Source organism: Mus musculus, chromosome 4 (assembly GCF_000001635.26).
Source record: "Mus musculus strain C57BL/6J chromosome 4, GRCm38.p6 C57BL/6J".
NCBI lineage: Eukaryota > Metazoa > Chordata > Mammalia > Rodentia > Muridae > Mus > Mus musculus.
In genome coordinates this window covers 109,842,561-109,861,707 of record NC_000070.6, presented here as the reverse complement: position 1 = coordinate 109,861,707, position 19,147 = coordinate 109,842,561, and the positions used below count along the sequence as shown (strand labels likewise).

The 19,147-nt window shown below is 36.7% G+C and overlaps 1 protein-coding gene across 1 annotated transcript in view; it reads right to left on the bottom strand.

Moving 5' to 3' along the window:
* The window catches only part of Faf1 (Fas-associated factor 1), a 287,334-nt gene that overhangs the window by 102,253 nt on the left and 165,934 nt on the right, over nucleotides 1–19,147 (bottom strand). The window lies entirely within an intron of this gene.

Here is a 19,147-nt window from a genome sequence, read left to right as displayed (position 1 = left end):
TGAAAGCACACCTTATCTTAGGGTTCCCAGAGCATCTACTATCCTTAATATATTTTACCTGTTTATACTCTAAAAGAGGTTAGGATGCTCGAATGTAGTTTTAGAGGCAACAACCTTAGATTTCTATCAACATGTGCAAGCCTAATTTGAGCAGAATTGCTACAGAACTGCACTTTATTTAAATAAAATATTTTTAACATTCTTCATATTTAATGCACACTGTATTAACTTTAAACTATTCACAAAGACAGCAAAATCCCTAAAAATTCTTTTCTACTTGGAAAAAGTCTAAACAGAACTTTTTAATTCAACAGATAATTGGAAACTTCTTAACTTGTGTCTCTATTAAAGAGTGTGTAGCATTTAATTGCCACTTGAAAAAACAAGACAGAAAAACATTTAGTCCATAAGAAATGACACCTGCTCTCAAGTGTCTTCTTGACTGCCCATAGTTGGACAGTTCATAAAATAATCTAAAAAATAAAATTAAACAAGATAATTTGAAGTGTCTTAGTAATACAATGACTGCAAATAAAGGATGAAAATATTTGTTCACTCACTTCTTAGTGCTGACTCTAAGAACAGTTACAGTTATCAGAAAAACAGAAAGATAACAATTTATGGCAGGGAATATATATAGTAATGAAGACATCCATAAGGATACAAACTTCTTTGAGAAATCCTATCAAAGAAAGATTTCAAGGAAGTAGGGGGATCTATCTATACATATGAAATAAGGTTGTAATGACAGTAAATGAAAACGTGCTATGTGGGATTCTCACCAAAAGAAAGTGTCTAAACAGAAGGGTCAGGCTGGTGAAAGGCTAACAAAGTCTGGTGCTTAGAACAATACTGATTAAGAAATTAGATAAAAATAATACAAAAGTAAGCATGGAAAATTCTTTCTTCAAAGCACAATTTTTTTTATTAGATGAGAATAACTAAGATAGGAAGACTAATTTTATACAATCATCTATTATAAACCAGATACACTTAATTTTGCAATTATTATTTACATAAATCTCCAGAGTGTATCTGTAAAGTAGATATTCATACCCTCATTAGCATATGAGGAAACTCAAGCTTAGAAATGACTTATCCCATCTTCCAGTGAGTCAGTAAGATATTCAGCTAGAACTGGAACCTAGATTGTCTGAATCATGGAAATTGGACACACTCTGTAATCAAGAGCGTGTGGAGTACTTGTGTAAAACAGAGATGACAGAATTCACATGACATAGTGAGCAGGGCCTCAGAGACAGCATGTAACTGGATAAGGCTAGGATGCCTGGCTATAAATAGCTCAGCTGATCCCACCATGATTCTAGGTGTTAATTCGTTTATTCTCTCATTCAATAAGCATTTGTTGAAATTCCCATTGTGTCAGACCCAGCAGGACACATAGGCAATAAAATGATGAACAGAACAGACTAAGGAATTCTTCACCTTTGTTAAGGACTATAGAAAACAGTAACTGGTCTTCTAGGAAGTTTGTAATCAGACACATTGTTGGAAAGATACTTATCTGGCAAATTCCACTCATCCTTAAAGGCTCAAGGCAAATGCTTCTATGAACTCCCTTTAATTCCCTCAGTCAGAGTTAAGAGCTTCCTTTTCAGGTTGGCTTCTAGCTCTTCCCATTAGTACTATAATTGTTTACAAGTTTCCCCTCTAGACAAAGTCTCTCAAGGGCCAGGACTGGGTCTATCAGTCTTCTTTGGCACTTTCAACTAGCATAGGTCCTAGCCTGTTACAGGAAATAAACTCCAATATTGATCTTAACCACAGCCCTCTAAGCAAAAGAGACACCAAATGTCAGAGATAAATGCTAAATCTGTTTTTTATTAAGTGAATCAAGAATCTCTGGCTTCAGAGAAAGAAACGTGAACCTGGCTGCACTAACAAATTCAGGGCTCCTCTTTTTAGCTTTCTAGCTGAGTCGACAGAGGGATGTCAACCTCTAATTCATCTAGATCGTATCTCAGCAACTACATTTAATGAGAGTGGGAACAAGAGAGCGGTCCGCTTTTAAATCAGCAGATTTTTAATCAAACAATAGCAATAGCTAAATCGTTAAAATGCTTACTTCTCCCAAGAACAGTGCAAAGGAACATTTAGACTTTGGGAAAGAGATTAGTGATTTGCATCGCTATCTCACTGATTTAATTTAAATGCTCTCCCAAACCAAACACATATGTGCCCAAGAGGTTACTAAGACACCCAACATGCAGAGTTCCCTACAAGTGCAGCTGATAGTGTTGACTGAAACTAAACTTGGAAATCCAGGGCGCTAATGCACAATATCAAGCAATAAAAAAAGCATCTCTTTGGCAATATTTAATTTTAAAAAGAAGAAAGAGGCAGGCAGAGACCAGGCACTGTCTGTTTTGGAGGATCAGGCATTCTGCATTTCAAAGCATGGGTCCCTGCAATATCCAGGTTACTGTGCTAGAATCTCCACTATTAGATCGCGTTTTTGAGAGGGAGGGCAGAGATGTGTTTACTCAGTGATTAGGCCCTTAGAATAAGCCTCTAGCTCCTAGAGAGACAGCTCACCACTTATTCATTTGGGCCAATTCACAAAGCCTAGGAAGATTAAACATCCATGCTGAGAAGACAAGCGAATGCAGACGGTGAAAAAGAAATAAAAATTCTTTAAAAACTCTGAGATGACTTCATTATTTTTCCACAAGGAAACTTTAGGAAAGTGTTTAGTTAGAGAAAACCCACATTGACCTCTCTGTAAACCCTTAATCTTGCCTTTGTGGAGGCAATGCTTTGTGGAAAGCGGCTGGCTCGCTGCGCTCCTCTTTTCACTGGGAGCTGGGAGAAAAAAGGCTCTGGAGAAACAGTTTTCCTTCCAGGGACACAAACCCCTGACACTGTTAAACACTAGATGCCAGGAAAACACACTTAAAACTTCTCACTTTAAGTCCTAAGTGGAATGTGAGAAAGATGGTAAAAAGAGGATCTAAATAGAGTCTTCGGGCCAGGGCACTCCCAGAGCAGCATTCAGAGAAAAAGCTGAATATTCTCAGTCTTGCTTTTCTAACATGGTAAATTTCCAATACAAGTAGTTTTTTTTCCCCTCTGCTACAATGACAGTAAATAAGCAAAACATACTCTCAATTTGGGATATAAAAATCAGATTAAATTATGGGCAAAGATAAACTCTAGGCTCAGACTTTCGATTCTCCTACTGAACTCAATTAAGCATAGACCCAAACAGAAAGAACTCAGTTTAGCAAATCAACCAATTTCGGAGGGAAGAAACTGCAAAGTAATCAAGAAACTACATTCATGAAGAAAGGGCATCTGGTATACAGAAATACCCTAAGAAAAATTTTTGTTCTTCCATTACTATAACTTGTTTCTTCGTTAGTCCATTCATAATTCCATTCATTAACATTTATAGAGTGCCACGTGTTAGGCACTGAGAACATAAAATGCATATCATGAAATTCCCTTGCCTTACAGAATTGGGGAAAAAGAGGACCTATGGGTGAAATAAATGTGCAATTGTCATACCATATAACAAGTGCTATTCAGTAAGTGAAAAGACCCCCCCCCCCCCCTTTAGCTTGGTAGAGAAGAGATAAGTCTGGTAGGCCACAAAAGCAAACCACATAGACGTAGTCTCTGACAGTGGCTGTATGGGCTCAGTTTTGGTAAGAGGGTAAGGAAGTCTTCCAGACTAAAGCAACAGAACATCCTGGTCTAATCCCAGTTCTGCCACCTACCACCCGTGAGGCGAGACACACTGTGAAGGTTTTAGATAAAGTACATTAAATGTTTATTCACTGTATCTAACACCACTACTATATATAAAAGTACTGTTAAGATAAAGATTCCAGAACTATCCAGGCAACACTGGAAAGCAACTCCTAGAAAAAGGATAGCCATGAAAATAGTCCATAGTTTAAACAGCTTTCTGGAGTTTTCCTTCTGGCAACAGAGACTGGGAAGGTAATTGCACCTTCAGTATATTAAACACCAACAAATCTAGCAGCTAAGGTATTAGCCTGATGCTCAGAAATGGCACAGCAGACAGTAACCAATTTGCTTTGACTTTGGGCTACAGTGGCTACCAAATTTTAACACATAGTGTCACAGAGCTGTAGAACATTAGAATGGAAAGCTAGTAATGTGGTTCAGCTGGTAGATTGATAGCTTCCTGTGTCTGATGCCCTGAGTTCAATCCTGACCACTGCATAAACTAAGTATAGTTGTCTATAATCCAAACATTTAGGAACAGAGACAACTGGATCAGGAGTCACAAGTGGAGATGATCCTTAACCACGTATCAAGTGCAAGGCCAGCCTGTGTTGTATGAGACCCTGGAGGGAGGGAGGGAGGGAGGGGAGAGAGAGGGGAGGGGAGGAGAAGAGGTGTATTTGGAGGAGAGGGGAAGAAGGAAAGAAGGAAAGGATGGATAGACAGGGCTGAGAGGGGAAGGACTACTTGAAATGCTTGTTTTCAAGTATCATGGCATATATAATCTGTGTTATTTCAGAAATTTTAATGTTGATATGACAAATAATTTGGAGAAATATTGACTGATTTTTTTTTCCAGTATAAGAAAATTGAGTGTTAAATAATTCCCTTTATGGAATATGGTACCTGACTTTCTCCCCTTCCCACTACTGAATAACTATTATTACTCTTGTGATCTGTTTTAAGTTGATGAGGAATTTATTGACACAGACACCTGGTAGATTTAAACATCTGCTTATATCTTTATTACACCAAATAATTTAATACTGCTATAATAATAACTAAAATAGAACACATATGCAAATTTTCTCAATTGTCTCCAAAATGTTCTTCTGCAGCTGCTTTATTTTAGTCTTTTGCTTTTTAATTCCTTAATTTATCTCATTATTGTGTGTGTGTTTAGCGGGTGCGTATGTCCCACATCCTTTATGTAGAGGATAGAGGACAACTCATACAAATCAGGTTTTTCCATCCACAGTGTTGGACTCAAGGGTTCAATTCAGGCTGTGAATAAAGCTTGCATACAAGTGTTGACTGGGCCCTCTCTTCAGCACCATTTTCTAATATTCGGAGACAGTTTTATGTAGACCAGGTTGGCCTTGAACTTGCTACACAGTTGAGGATGATCTTGAAGTCCTGATTCTCCTTCCAGAGAACTTGGATTAAGAGTGTGTGCCACTATCCCAAGCCACAGTGGTATTCTTATCTGTGGATACTCAATGGCCTCATCCAGTGTCCAGTGTTAAACATATGGTAAAAGCAGAGGAAAGGCAGCAAGGAGCCAAGTTGGATTCAAAGTCCAGCTTTTCTACTCACCAGCTAAGTGGATCTTAGAAAAATTACTTTTTCTCTTTTGGGTGTCATGTATCTCTAGAAAACTGAAATTCATTACTTTTCCCAATTGGTAATGGTAAGGTTTAATTAGTGACTTATGTTGTTGCTCTGACCAAATAACTTGAGACGAAGCAGTGCAAGGGATATAGGGTTTATTTGAGCTTACAGTTCTGAAAGACACATACAACTCACCATTGTGGCAAGACACAGTAGCAAGAAACTCTCACTCACCATTTGGAAACTGCATGAATAGTCATGTTTAGCTCATTTTCTCCATTTTCTTCAGTCTAAGATCTTAGCCCATGGAATAGTGCCACCCACAGATGATGTGGGTCTTTCTCCCTTCAGTAAACTTGATCTAATCAATCCCTCAAAGTTATTCCCAGAGGCTTGTATCTTAGGTGATTCTAGACCATGCCAAGTTCACAATATTAACCATCACATGACATAAACTAGCAAAACCATGGCTATGAGTACAATTGGGGAAAAAAATCAAAGAGAGAAGTTTGGCAAATAGAAGTGCCAAATACCAGTCTGTAAGAACCCTTAGCTAAGTTGGATGTTTTTGTTAGGATATTATTGGATACTTATCATATGCTCTGTCTTGAACTGGGCACTAATGACACAAATGCAACCTGCACATGTCTCGCAAAGCCCTTCTAGAGCTTACGGTTTTAATATTATTTACATATTTTAAAATAAAATATAATTATATCACTTTCTTCCTTCTCTTTCCTTATTTGAGCCCCTCCCAAACTTCCTCCCTCTAACTCTGATCATCAGCCAGATGATGATCTATCTGATGGTGAATGGTGAAGGACAATAATCCCAACACTAGGGAGATGATAGGAGGAAGAGCAGAGTTTAGGGCCAGCTCCAACTATACATCAAGGTTAAAGTCATCCCAAGTTACATGACACCCTGTCACAAAAAGTCAAAAAACAAGGAAACATAAAATTTGAGAGCTACATGCAAGTTGGATTGTGAAAAAACATTTCCTTGTTCAATTCTCAAAGATGATTTCAGAAACCAATAGATAGGAACCAAACTGTGGAAGTTCCTAAAGGAAATAGCTACTACCTAAGAAGAAATGCCAAAATGATGCCTTTTTCTCCACAAGCCCTGAAGCAGGTGTTAAAGTAGCATTTTGAAATGATAAAAACAGATGCTTTTGAGTTTCACACAGGGGAAGCAGTCATATGAAAGACAGAAAGTGGTGGAGGGGTGAGAAGTGGGGAGAAAAAATGAAGCCAATTTTTCGTCATAAGCTGACAAATGTTTATTAGGTGTAAGTTTTCATCAGTTTCAATTGCTCACACTTAATACTCAGGCCCTGAACTACCTTGGCTTAAGGCCAACATATGACTAAAGTATTTTAAATAAGGAAATTAGAGGCTCAAATGTCTGACTCTTAACAACAAACTATAGAGATGTATGTTTCAGGGAGCAAGGGAGGTTTGAGGAAGAAGCATAGAGAAAAAGAAAGGAAATAGCCAGTTTAGTACCAGGGCCTCAAGAAAGAACCTCTTCAAAGAACTAGAGGTACAGCTCCGTGGTAGAGCATGAAAGAGGCTGTGTTTGATCTTGATACCACCCACAACTCACACTCACAAAGGTAGGCAGAATTTTTCTGATTCTGATAGTCTTTTGAGAGGGTTAACATTATCTCTAATAAATAATGGCCTGCTAAATAGGTAGACTTATATACTTCAAAAGGTAGTACCAAACATCCCCTGCCTCTGGCACAGGGGTGGGAGGCACGGTGAGGCACTTATAGTCCATAGTTCACCTATTTCATTTATTTCCACATTCAAAGGAATGGGCAAAAACATCAGAGAAGAACCAAATTAACAATTCATTTCTCATTAAAATATATTAATAATGCATTCTTGCTAAAAATCAAAGGAATTACAATGATTTGTATGCAAACATGTTCAGTAGACTAAACTACAACACATCAAGCACTGTTTGGCAGAGAGATTTCAAAGCTTAATATTGTGAATTATAAATACAAACTGAGTTTAAGTACAGTAAACTGTAATAACTTTTTTCAGTACAGAAAGTGTTAAGCCTGGGGCCCATTATATACTAAGTGCTCCATCACTGAGAGTATCCGAGGCCTCCCTCTCCTATGCCCCATTGATTTTGCTTTGTAGACCAGGGCTAAACTATGTAATTCAGGCTGCCCTTGAACTCATAAATTTCCTGTCCCTAAATATTAGGCTTATAGGTATGCACTGAAGTTCCTGGCTTACTCTTTTTAAACTCTTCATCATACACTTAATATACATGGTAGAGATTGTCTGTTAATAGGCCCTAAATGTCTCCATTTTTTTCTTAGTGAAGAATCTCTGATTTTTGTTTGTTTACATTATTTTAAGGTAGATCAATGCCTAAGAAATGAAAACTAAGTTTCCCTGTCAAGCACATGTGGCTCACTAACTTTTGGCCCATTAAGCAGATGTGTTAGCTGGAGTTCCAGCAGTCACCCTGAATGATGACATAACCTGAATCTTGGTAGTGAAAGTAAAAAAGAAAAAAAAGAAAAAAAAAAGAAACAACCAAGTTTCAGATTCTGTGATGTGCCATACCAGAACCAGACAGAAGACCTATGGACTTGAAGAAGAAAGAAAAATCTAGAGGTTACTTTGTTATCAATGTTTATCTTTCATTTACAAACAACAATTTTTACATACAAAAAAAAAAAGCTTTGGTCAATGAGGAAAATGACAAGTCAATGAAATTATCATAAAATCCATGAAATCTGAAGAAAAATTACAAATTTAGTGGCTAGGTCTTTGTCTAGCAGAAAGATTCTCAAAACATGCTAGTGTGTGGTTTACACTTAGGGGATAGGCTGGTAGATCTTTTAGGACAGCTAGTAAGTAAAAAGGAGTCTGTTCTCAAAAGGCCAGTAGGAACACAAAAGGAGGCAGCAAGGAGGGCGAGGCTTGGGGTGACTTTAGCATTTATTTTTTACACAGTAAGTTAGAAAGAATTTCTCTTAGTAGCATGTGAAGCAGCCGTTTTACACAGAAAGGGTAGCCCTATCCAATTTGGAATAATATAACAATGAAGTGTGCATCTAGAGAAATGCAACAGGTGCGGAGTCAGAAGAGGAAGGAAATTATAGGAAATGGCTTTACTGTACCATATCTCTCCTTCAACATTTCTATCTACTTACTAATTATGCACAATTGTAATTTGGTAACATAGAACAGCCACAATAAACATGTCTATTATGTACTTCGCTGTTCTATCTTGAACACCCTTCTAGGCCTTCAATATCTATGAACTACACTTATTTAGCATTTTACCATAGAAATGTAACATATTTAGTTTTTATTTCCATTTTTGATATTCAGACAATGCTGTAACAAACATTTTGTTTACATCTTTTTTATATCTACATTAAAATACTTTTGCCATTATGAGAGAATATACTAGAATGATTTTATCTATATTTCTTATATCAAATATGGAAAGTATCTTTTCATATTTTATTGGGTATTTCTGTTTCCTTTCTGTAAAATTTTTTTTATTTATATTGCTTGCCTATGCTACAGTTGTCTTTTTCCTACTTAATATTTTGATGATTTCATAAGAATATTTTAGAGAAATCAGCAACTTGTGGCTATTATAAGATATGCATATATGGAAAGAAAGAAAAAAGAGGATGTGCTCTTTAGGATCATAAAGAATGTGAACTATGCGATACTATTATTGTGTCATGGATTTAAATAATTGTTGACACAGCTACATCTATACACATGTATATAGATGTAGCTGTGTCCAATCTCTGTGTCTAATATTTTATTTGTATCCAATCTCTCTGTGTCTAATATTTTCTGTAAACTGCTACTACAGCATTCATTCCTATCTATAGTTCTGCCAATAATTCCCTCCACTTCAAAATCTAACAAAAACAAACCACTGATTAACAACAGTAATAGCAGCAAAAAAAAAAATCTTTTGTTGGTGTTCATGGATTTCTGTGACCTGTCTCCCTAAACATCTGGTTTAGCTCTACTGGTCCCTTATGTGTATATGTGTACCAATTAAACAAGCCAACAGATCATCACTAACATTCTATTCAGATAGCTTGCCCATTATTAAAGAGATGTAATCACAATACCAAGGTACGTTCATTATTATGATACTTTCAGCTACAACCTGGTGATAATAAAGGAGAGTATATACATTAGTATCAAATCCAATTCTGCCTGATATTTTTAATGTTCACCTACTGAAAGCAAACTATATCTAAAATGTTGAAATCGCAACAAATTAAGAAAACTTTAAACAACCATATCACAAATCTAATGTTTTTATTAAACAATTGCAATATGAGCACTGTGATGATTAAACTTTTAATTAGAATTGATAACCAAGTGTAAGAATTAATGACATTCTAAATGGTGATAACATAATGTTTATCATAAAACATCTAATAGTGGAACAACATATTTTGTTGGTATGGCTGTGTTTATATAAAACATGTCAACTTTTTTGTTTATTTCTTTATTCTGTTATGTTTTTTAACATTAAAGTCCCATGTATACAGTTATTTCCAAACATATATTTTACAAAAATCCTGATCTTGTAATCTTTCTTTCTCCACTTCCTATGAACTAGCATTCCACATATGTACTACAGTGCCAGGCCTTAAACATTTACCCTCTACCTGACTCAGCCACCCTAAATCATGAAGGAGTGTTAGATTTTGTCAAAGGTCTTTTCTGCATCTAATGAGATAATCATGGTTTTTATTTTGTTTATCTTTTAGTATGTATATATGACAGATTACAATTATTGATTTTTATATGCTGACCCACCTCTGCATCTCTAAGATGAAGCCTACTTGAGAATGGTAGATGATCTTTTGTGATGTGTTCATAGATTAAGTTTTACAAGTATTTTATTGAGTATTTTTCATCTACATTCATGAGGGAGATCTGTTATTGTTTCTTTGTTGGCCCTTTATGTGGTTTGGATATCAGAGAAACTGTGGCCTCATAAAAATGAATTGGGCAATGTTTGTTAAGTTTTTATTTTGTGGAATAATTTGAGGCTTATTGGCATTGACTCTTCTGTGAAAGTGTGGTAGAATTACTGCACTAAAAACTATCTGGCCCTGTACTTTTTTTAGTTGGTAGACTTTTCATTGCTACTTCCATTTCACTTGGGGGGGTACATGTCTGTTTCAATTGCTTATCTGATCTCAGTTTAACTTTGGTAATTGCAAGATTAAAATACCTGAATGACTCTCTGGATTTCCTTCCTATCTGTTGTTATGCCCCTCTTTCGTTGCTAATTATGTTACTTTGGATAAGGTCTCTCTACCTTTTAGTTAATTTGGATAAGGTTTTTGACAATTTTAGTGGTTTTCTCAAAGGAACTAACTCTGTTTCCTTTGTAATTGCAATCATTGTCAAGTGTTTTGTTTCTATTTTATTTTAGCTCTGAGTTTGATTATATCTTCCTTTCTACTCCTTTTGCAAGTGATTTCTTCTAGAAAAGAAAGCTTACTGTGGGAGTGGGAGGATAGGGAAGTGGGGAAGAGTATGGGGGACTTTTGGGATATCATTTGAAATGTAAATGAAGAAAATAACTTTAAAAAAAAAGAAAAAAAAGGAAAGCTTTTCTAAAGCGTTCAGGTGGGCTATTAATTTGCTAGTATGAGGACCCCCAACCCCAATTTTTTATGTAGCACTTAAATCTATGAACTTGCCTTTTAAAACTGCCATCCTTATGGCCTGGAATCTAATGTGTAGGCTCAGCTAGCCTTGTGCTCAGAGATCTGCCTGTCTCTGTCTTTGCCTTTGGAGTGCTGAAATTAAAGGTATGTGCTACCAGGCCTGGCATGCATCACCTTTTTGGGTGTTCTATGAGTATTTTATTTATTTATGGACACACATATGTATACAGAAGATAGAGTTGCTGTCTTCTATATTGGTAGTGTCAATATTGGTGTCTTCTTCAATCATTCTTCACTTATATTTCTAGAACAGTGGCTTTCACTTAACCTGGAGCTCACTGACTCAGCAAGGAAGGATAGCTAATGAACTCCAGGGGTGCACCTGATATCATGGCCTCCAGGCTGGGATAACAGTCTGAGTATTTGAAATGTGAATCAGATCTTCATGCTTTTCCAGAAAGAACTTTTATCAACTGAACATCTTTTTGGTCCTGATACAGGTTTATAGGTTTTTGACAATCTCTTTTGAAAAGTAATCATATTAAATATTTGTTATTTCCAGATTCACAATTACATAGTAACTTTTATTTCTTTTTTTAATTCTTTTTTAAAGCTTTTTTTTTAATTGGATATTTTCTGTATTTACATTTCAAATGTTTTGATCTTAGCCATTCTGATTGGTGTGAGGTGGACTCTCGGTGTTTTTTTTGATTGCATTTCCTTGATGACTAAGGATATTGAACATTTATTTAGGTGTTTCTTGCCCATTTGATATTCCTCAGTTGAAAATTCTTTGTATAGCTCTGTACACCATTTTTAATAGGGTTATCTGATTCTCTGGAGTCTAACTTCTTGAATTTTTTTGTAAATATTGGATATTAGCCCTCTACCAGATATAAGATTCATATAGATCTTTTCCCAATCTGTTGGTTGCTGTAGGCTTCTTGTATGTTCATGGTCATCTCTTTCTTTAGATTATGGAAGTTTTGTTCTATAATTTTGTTGAAGATATTTACTGGCCCTTTAAGTTGGGAATCGTCACTCTCTTCTATACCTATTATCCTTAGGTTTGGTCTTCTCATTGTGTCCTGGATTTCCTGGATGTTTGGGGTTAGGAGCTTTTTGCATTTTCTTTCACTGTTGTGTCAAAGTTTTCTATGGTATCTTCTGCACCTGAGATTCTCTCTTCTATTCTGTTGGTAATGATTGCATCTATGATGTCTATCCTGATCTCTTTCCTAGGTTTTCTAACTCCAGGGTTGTCATCCTTTGTGATTTCTAGTTCCATTTTTAGATTCTGGATGCATTGTTTGTTTCCTTCACCTGTTGGATTGTGTTTTCCTGTAATTCTTTAAGGGATTTTTGTGTTTCCTCTTTAAGGGCTTATCGCAGTTTACCTATGTTCTCCTGTATTTCTTTAAGGGACTTATTTTTGTCCTTAAATTCCTCTATCATCATCATCATGAGAAGTGATTTTAGCTCCAAGTCTTGCTGTTCTGGTCCAGGACTTGCTATGGTGGTAGAATTGTGTTCTGATGATGCCAAGTAACCTGGGTTTCTGTTGCTTATGTTCTTATGCTTGCCTCTTGCCATCTGGTTATCCCTAGGGCTACCTGTCCTCACTGTCTCTGAGTAAAGCTTGTCCTGCCTGTGATCCTGGCTGTGTCAGAACTCCTCAGAGTCTAGCTGTCTCTGTGATACTGTGATTCTGGGATCCTGTGATGCTGATATCCTGGGTGTGTCAGAACTCCTGGGAGTCAAGCTGCTTCTGGGATCCTGAGATCCTGCTGTGACCAAGCCACTGAGTCTTATGATCCTGGGCGGGTAAGAGAGCCTTCGAGTCTGTGCTGTGGGACTGGTTGCGGAGCTAACGCCCAAGGTCTGCTCAAGGCAGTGACTTAGACCAGAAGGAATCGTACCTTTTATTTCGAAATAAGATGCATCTATATTATTATTATTATTTTATATACCATACAGTAGTTGTATGTTGAAAAACAGTTTTCTGAAATATGTAGCCGGGTGGTGGTGGCGCACGCCTTTAATACCAGCGCTTGGGAGGCAGAGGCTGGCGGATTTCTGAGTTCCAGACCAGCCTGGTCTACAGAGTGAGTTCCAGGACAGCCAGACCTACACAGAGAAACCCTGTCTTGGAAAATAAATAAATAAATAAATAAATAAATAAATAAATAAAATATATAAACAAGGTAAGTGTGAAGAATGCTATCTTCTCTGTCACTTAAAATTATTAAGACACTGCCCAGTCTTTAAAGAATTCAATAGCAATTTTAAAAATTCAGTAGAAATAAAATCAAAATAAGCAGACTATGCATATTTTTCAAAGAAGAAAAAAGTCAGTTTCCTTGGTATTCTCAATTATAGGATATGAAAGTATCTACACTTTAGTTATACTAAAACTAACAACAGAATTGTACAGAATTAGTATTTCTTAAAAGATACTAATCAATGTAGGTAGGTAGGTTTCTTTCAGATGGGGGCAGTAGAAATGGTAGCTCCTAAAGATTACCCAATTAAAAAAATATATAATAAAAATAGGATAAAGAAACACTGTTAATGGGAAATATCAACTTGAGGTTGAGGTATGCACAAGGTTCTTGAAGTCCTGAAATTAATTTCAGGGATATCCCATAAAGTCAATGAGAAAACTGTTTTGTTATTTTACATGGTCCAGGGTACTTATGGAAATCATCCCAATTAATATCAAGTTACCATATAAAGTAAATACCACCATCATCTTCATTCTGCTGACATCCATAAAGTTTAAAGACAGGCTGTAGGCTGTTATTTGGGGCAACAGAGCTACTAAACAAAAATAGGAACCTGGGCACTGGTTTCCTTAAATAATGCATAGCATTTATAAAAAAAAAAAAGTTCTGGATGTGATGTCAAGAACTGGATGGGCGGTGGTGGCTCTCGCCTTTAATCCCGGCACCTGGGAGGCAGAGGCAGGCAGATTTCTGAGTTCGAGGACAGCCTGGTCTACAAAGTGAGTTCCAGGACAGCCAGGGCTACACAGAGAAACCCTGTCTCAAAAAAACAAAAGCAAAAACAAATTTAAGAACTGCAACAAGACTTGATATAAAGCCCAATCTCTTAGAGAGATGCCTGGAAAAGAAAAGACCCTTCACACTGAAGATAAGCTCTGCCAGGGGGATTTTCTTGCTGTTGACTTTTCAGTTAACTAAGAATCCTCATTCATTCTTCAGGGAACTTTTTGTGGTATAGTAAAAGAAAACTCATCAGAGGCAGCAGGAGTATCATCTGGGAGAATCATCTTCAAAAACACTCAACATAATTATGGAACGGTCAGTGGGAACTCTTCAGAAAACGCCATTAAGGACCAAGTCCGCTGGTTTTCCCAGCTTTATTCCTGTAATGTAAGTAACTCTAACTAGCACTTTGGGTTTTGTCCCAATAACATCAAGCTGTTTATAGTTTTCTCATATATCATACATTGGCATAACTTTAAAAATCTCCAATCCCACAAAAAAATCTGTTATTTGCCCATATATTTTTTTATCTAAGATTGTGGTCAGAGCTAGGTCTATACTTGTCTGCAGCCTCAGATGAAGTAGGATGATCCCAAGTTTGAGACCCACCTAGGTTACAACCTGAGAACCCATCTCATTAAAATTCAGATTCAAAATCTAGTAAGATTCTAAAAATCTTCTCTGGGACCTCTCTATATGTAGAAAAAGTTCCTGTTCTTATTGCTTTTAAGTCACATTATACAATAGGGATCTGTGTATAATGTGTTCTGTTACTAGCTAACCTCTGAATTTGTCAGACTAAGGAAATCTCTCAGACACTAAGTAGACATGTGATAAATATTTATAACTCTTAACTGAATGATCATACTTCATAGTTAAAAGCAAGAAAGGTTATAAAGTTGATGGAGATGTTATGAGAAGTCAGAAAAAATATAAGAGTCCATAACAAACTGGAACTGCTTCAGCCAGTACTGAAAGTTCTCAAGAAAAGACAGAAAGAACTGTGAATACTCTCACCACCAAGGGCTCTCAAATCAAATCAGTTGGAAGCAGTTTTCATTAAGATGGATTGAATGTGGCATCGTGAGAAACACTTTATCAAATGTAGTGTTTTACTTAGTGATTAACTATATACCAGTTGATGAAGCTCCCTAAATCCTTTGTAATCCTACCACTCCAATAAACATTTAATGAGTATATAAGTTCAAAAAGCCTAGTAGAGGATTTAAACCTTCAATCTTGTTTTTATTTACTCTTGGAACTCAATTTCTCAATTCAAGTGAAGAAAGCTGGTGCTTGAGGCTCATCGGTTGCCCTGGTAAAATTAATGTGCTCCTAAAGTTTAAATTAAACATGATATTTAAGAGGAAAGAAATTTAAGCAAAGTGCCACAGTAACAGTCACACTTACCTTAAAATGTCTAAACATCAGCAAATTGTTTTCTTAAAAATGACTGAAAAATTTTTAAAAAAAAGAAAAAAAGGTTTGTCCTAACTTGGAGATGTAAAATCTGAAAAAGAGAGGTGGACGTTTGTAACTGTGTCTTGCAGGGCAGTAGAGAGCAGAGATGTCTGCACGTGGTGGTACAGCACACACCCTGCTTGCCTGTGTTGGAATGCATGATCTTTTATTGGGCTTCTACTATTTACTACTGATGTATCTTTGGAAAAGTAATACTGTTTTTTTTTTCCCTGAGTTTTCTCATCTTTAAGATGAGAATAGAAATACTAAATGCCCATATGTCATTAGTGTATAACACTGCTCAGAAAGTGATCTATAAATCACATAATATCATAGAAATGTAAAGCAGTGTTACTATTCCTATGTTGTCAACAACTACATGAAAGTAAATAGGTTAGCCATAGTGGAATGTGCCTGAGTTCTTAGCACTTGGGAGGCAGAGGCAGAAAGATCCGACTTCAAAGCAAGTCTGCCACCCGGAAAAAAGGGTAAAATAAAACTTATTTGATAACGGTAAAAAGTGTATTAATTTAAAATAATTAGGAACAATTTACCCAAGTTGGAAAAGAGGAGTGAACAAAGCTTGAAAAAGAAGGGAAGGATGAAGACAACTGAGCAGGGCTGAGAGGTTAGTAAGCATTGATATAACTCTAATAAGCAAAACATTTAATTATATGTGTCAGTGAATTGCCTCTGCTAGAACACCTAGACACTAACTAATAAAAGCAAACGATCAATTGTTTCATTAGAAATATCCAGGAGTTAATAAATAAAAGCTTATATTCCTCCGGAGATTATCAGTCTGAATAAATCTACATGACAATTTAATAAAAGTTCTTTTGTGGCAATAAACTCCATATTTAAGCATCAGCATTTAAAGCCATATATGAAAGACATACACAGAAACTTTTGAAATGAAACTGAAAAAGGATCTGTGTTAACTGGGGAACTGAAATTTTGGAATTATCACATATTTTTTTTTTAAGTGACAGCCATATTGTGACTAAGTAAGATAATTTCATTGTTTTGAAAAATGTATGCATAAGATTTAAGGAGTATTAATTTGCTTTGAAATGATTTGGTCAAAGCCTAACAAATATACAAGATATCCTAAATATTTTTGTAAAGTTTAAAATTTTAAACTCCAAAAGCTTAGTTGTTATAAACATTAAAGTCTGTATGAAATTTTCACTATGTGTTGATTAACCACTCTTAGAAAAATACCCAAAAGATGACCCGCTATGCTACAAGGGCATGTGTTCCACTATGCTCATAGCAGCCTTATTTGTGATAGCCAGAAACTGGAAACAACCTAGATGTCCCATGACGAAGAATGGATATAGAAAATGTGGTTCATTTACACAATGGAATACTATTCAGCTATTAAGAACAAGGACATCTTGGATGGAACTAGAAAAATATCATCCTGAGTGAGGTAACTCAGACCCAAAAGGACACACATAGAGTTGCCCATCCCACAGTCACATCTCTGACCCATAACTGTTCCTGTCTGAAAGAATTACATGGATGGAAATGGAGAGGAGCCTTAGGAAAAGAAGGTCCAGTGACAGGCCCAAAGTGGGATCCAGCTCTAGGGGAGGTCCCAAGGCCTGACACTATTACTGAGGCTATGGAGTGCTCACAAAAAGGGGTCTATCATGACTGCCTTCCCAAAGACCCAACAAGCAGCTGAAAAGAGTCAGATGCAGATATTTGCACCCAACCAATGGACAGAACCAGATGACCACTGTTGTTGAATTAGGGAAGGCTGAAAGAAGATGAGAAGAGACGGACTTTCAATTAATCTGGATCTCCCCCCCGAAATCTCTCAAACAGTGGAACACCAAACAGACAGCATATACCAGCTGATATGAGGCCCCCAATACACATATAATAGAGGACTTCCGGGTCTGTGTTTATTCAAAGATGATGCACCTAACCCTCAAGAGACTGGAGGCCCCAGGGAGTTTTGAGGTCAGATGGGGGTGGGGGGGCATCCACATGGAGAAGGGGAGTGGTGGGGAGGAGGTGTGGGATGTGGAGTGGTTGAAGGGTGTATGGGGGGGGGGGCGTGGGGAGTGGAATATGGAGTGTAAAAAATAAATTTAAAAATAAAATAAAAAATTTTTAAAAGTACTGTTTTGTATGTATGGGTTAGGAAATAAACCAGGACCTCATATATGCGAAACACATACTATAACAGAAAGTAACATCCTAAGTTCTGAATAATGCAGTTTTAATTATTTTCTGCTTGTTAGTATTTTCCGTTTTCAATCTGAGAGTGATTAAAATAAAAATTTATCATAAAAATGTACTGATCTGAGGCCTGTAGAGATGGTTGAGCAAACATACACAAGTCTGATCTCTGCCACCCATGTGAAAGACTGGGATACTTAGGCAGCCTGTTGTCCCTGTGAGTAAGGCAGAGAAGGAAGGCAGGCTCTCTGGGTCACCTCTTAGTCCAGTATCCACGGAGCATATAGTACCAACCCATTGGAAAGTTAGCAGTTAGCCTGTTTAGAACTTAGACTGGCATTGCACTGTAGTGCTTGTCTTTAAGTAAGTCTTGTTTATTTCATGATAATCCCTAAAGAACAAGACTAGTGATGCTAGTTGTTCAAATGTGCTGTAAAATGTGTCCTTTAAGTGAAAACGTAAACACATAAACGTATTTTAAGAGAGAAAAATATGTATTTACCTAACTTTTATTGCAGAATGTTGTTGTAATTGTTTTATTTTATCATTAGCTTCATAAAAGGCATCTAATATGGGTTCTGGGAACCAAACTCTACTTCTGTATTAAGGGCAGTCAGTATACATTCTTAACTGTGGATTCATCTCTCCAATTCTTAATTACTTGTTCTTACTCTCTTAGTGTCTTTAATCAGAATTAAATGGGGGTGGGAGAAGATAGCTTAAGATCAGCTTAGGCAACAAGAGTGAGCTGAGGGCAGTTTGATAACTCAGTGCGACCCTTTCTAGAAGTTAAAAGCTAAAGGGGTTAGAGGTGTTGCTGGGCTCCAATCCAGTCAGTAGTAGAACTCTTGCCTACCTTACAGGAAGTAGGCTCAATTCAGAGAATAGCCAAAACAAACAAACAAAAACTCAAACCATCAAATCACAAAGAAAAATTCCATGATAAAACAAGTACAGCTACCCTGCACCCCCCGCCCCCAAAAAAGCAAAACAAAACAGCAACCTCTCACCTCATCCTAGAACTGTATGAATAGATAGTTATTATGTAAAGTGCTTGGGACAGAGTATGGCAGATGTTTCTTTTAGAGTTTGGAATGTTTGCATAGTCTTTATTGTTTGATTGTCCCTAATTCAAATATTGGAAATTCAAGTTTTGAGACTCATGTGGCTGAAACAATTTGTACTTTGGAGCAGGGTGGACTATGACTTTTAGGTTAGGGGTGCTGAATCTGTGTACTTGGCACTCTAAGACTTTAGACGTGCACTGAGGGCTTTAGGATATAGTTTTCACAGATACATGAGGGCTACTCAAAAGGAAAAAGCACTTTGGAAAAGGCCTAAGAACAAATCTCTATGAGGAGGTTTTCATTCATATAACTGACAATATGAACATACAGCCTGGTTCCTTGTAAGCATGTCTACAAACTCCAACAGGACTCAAGGACAAGTCTCTGCA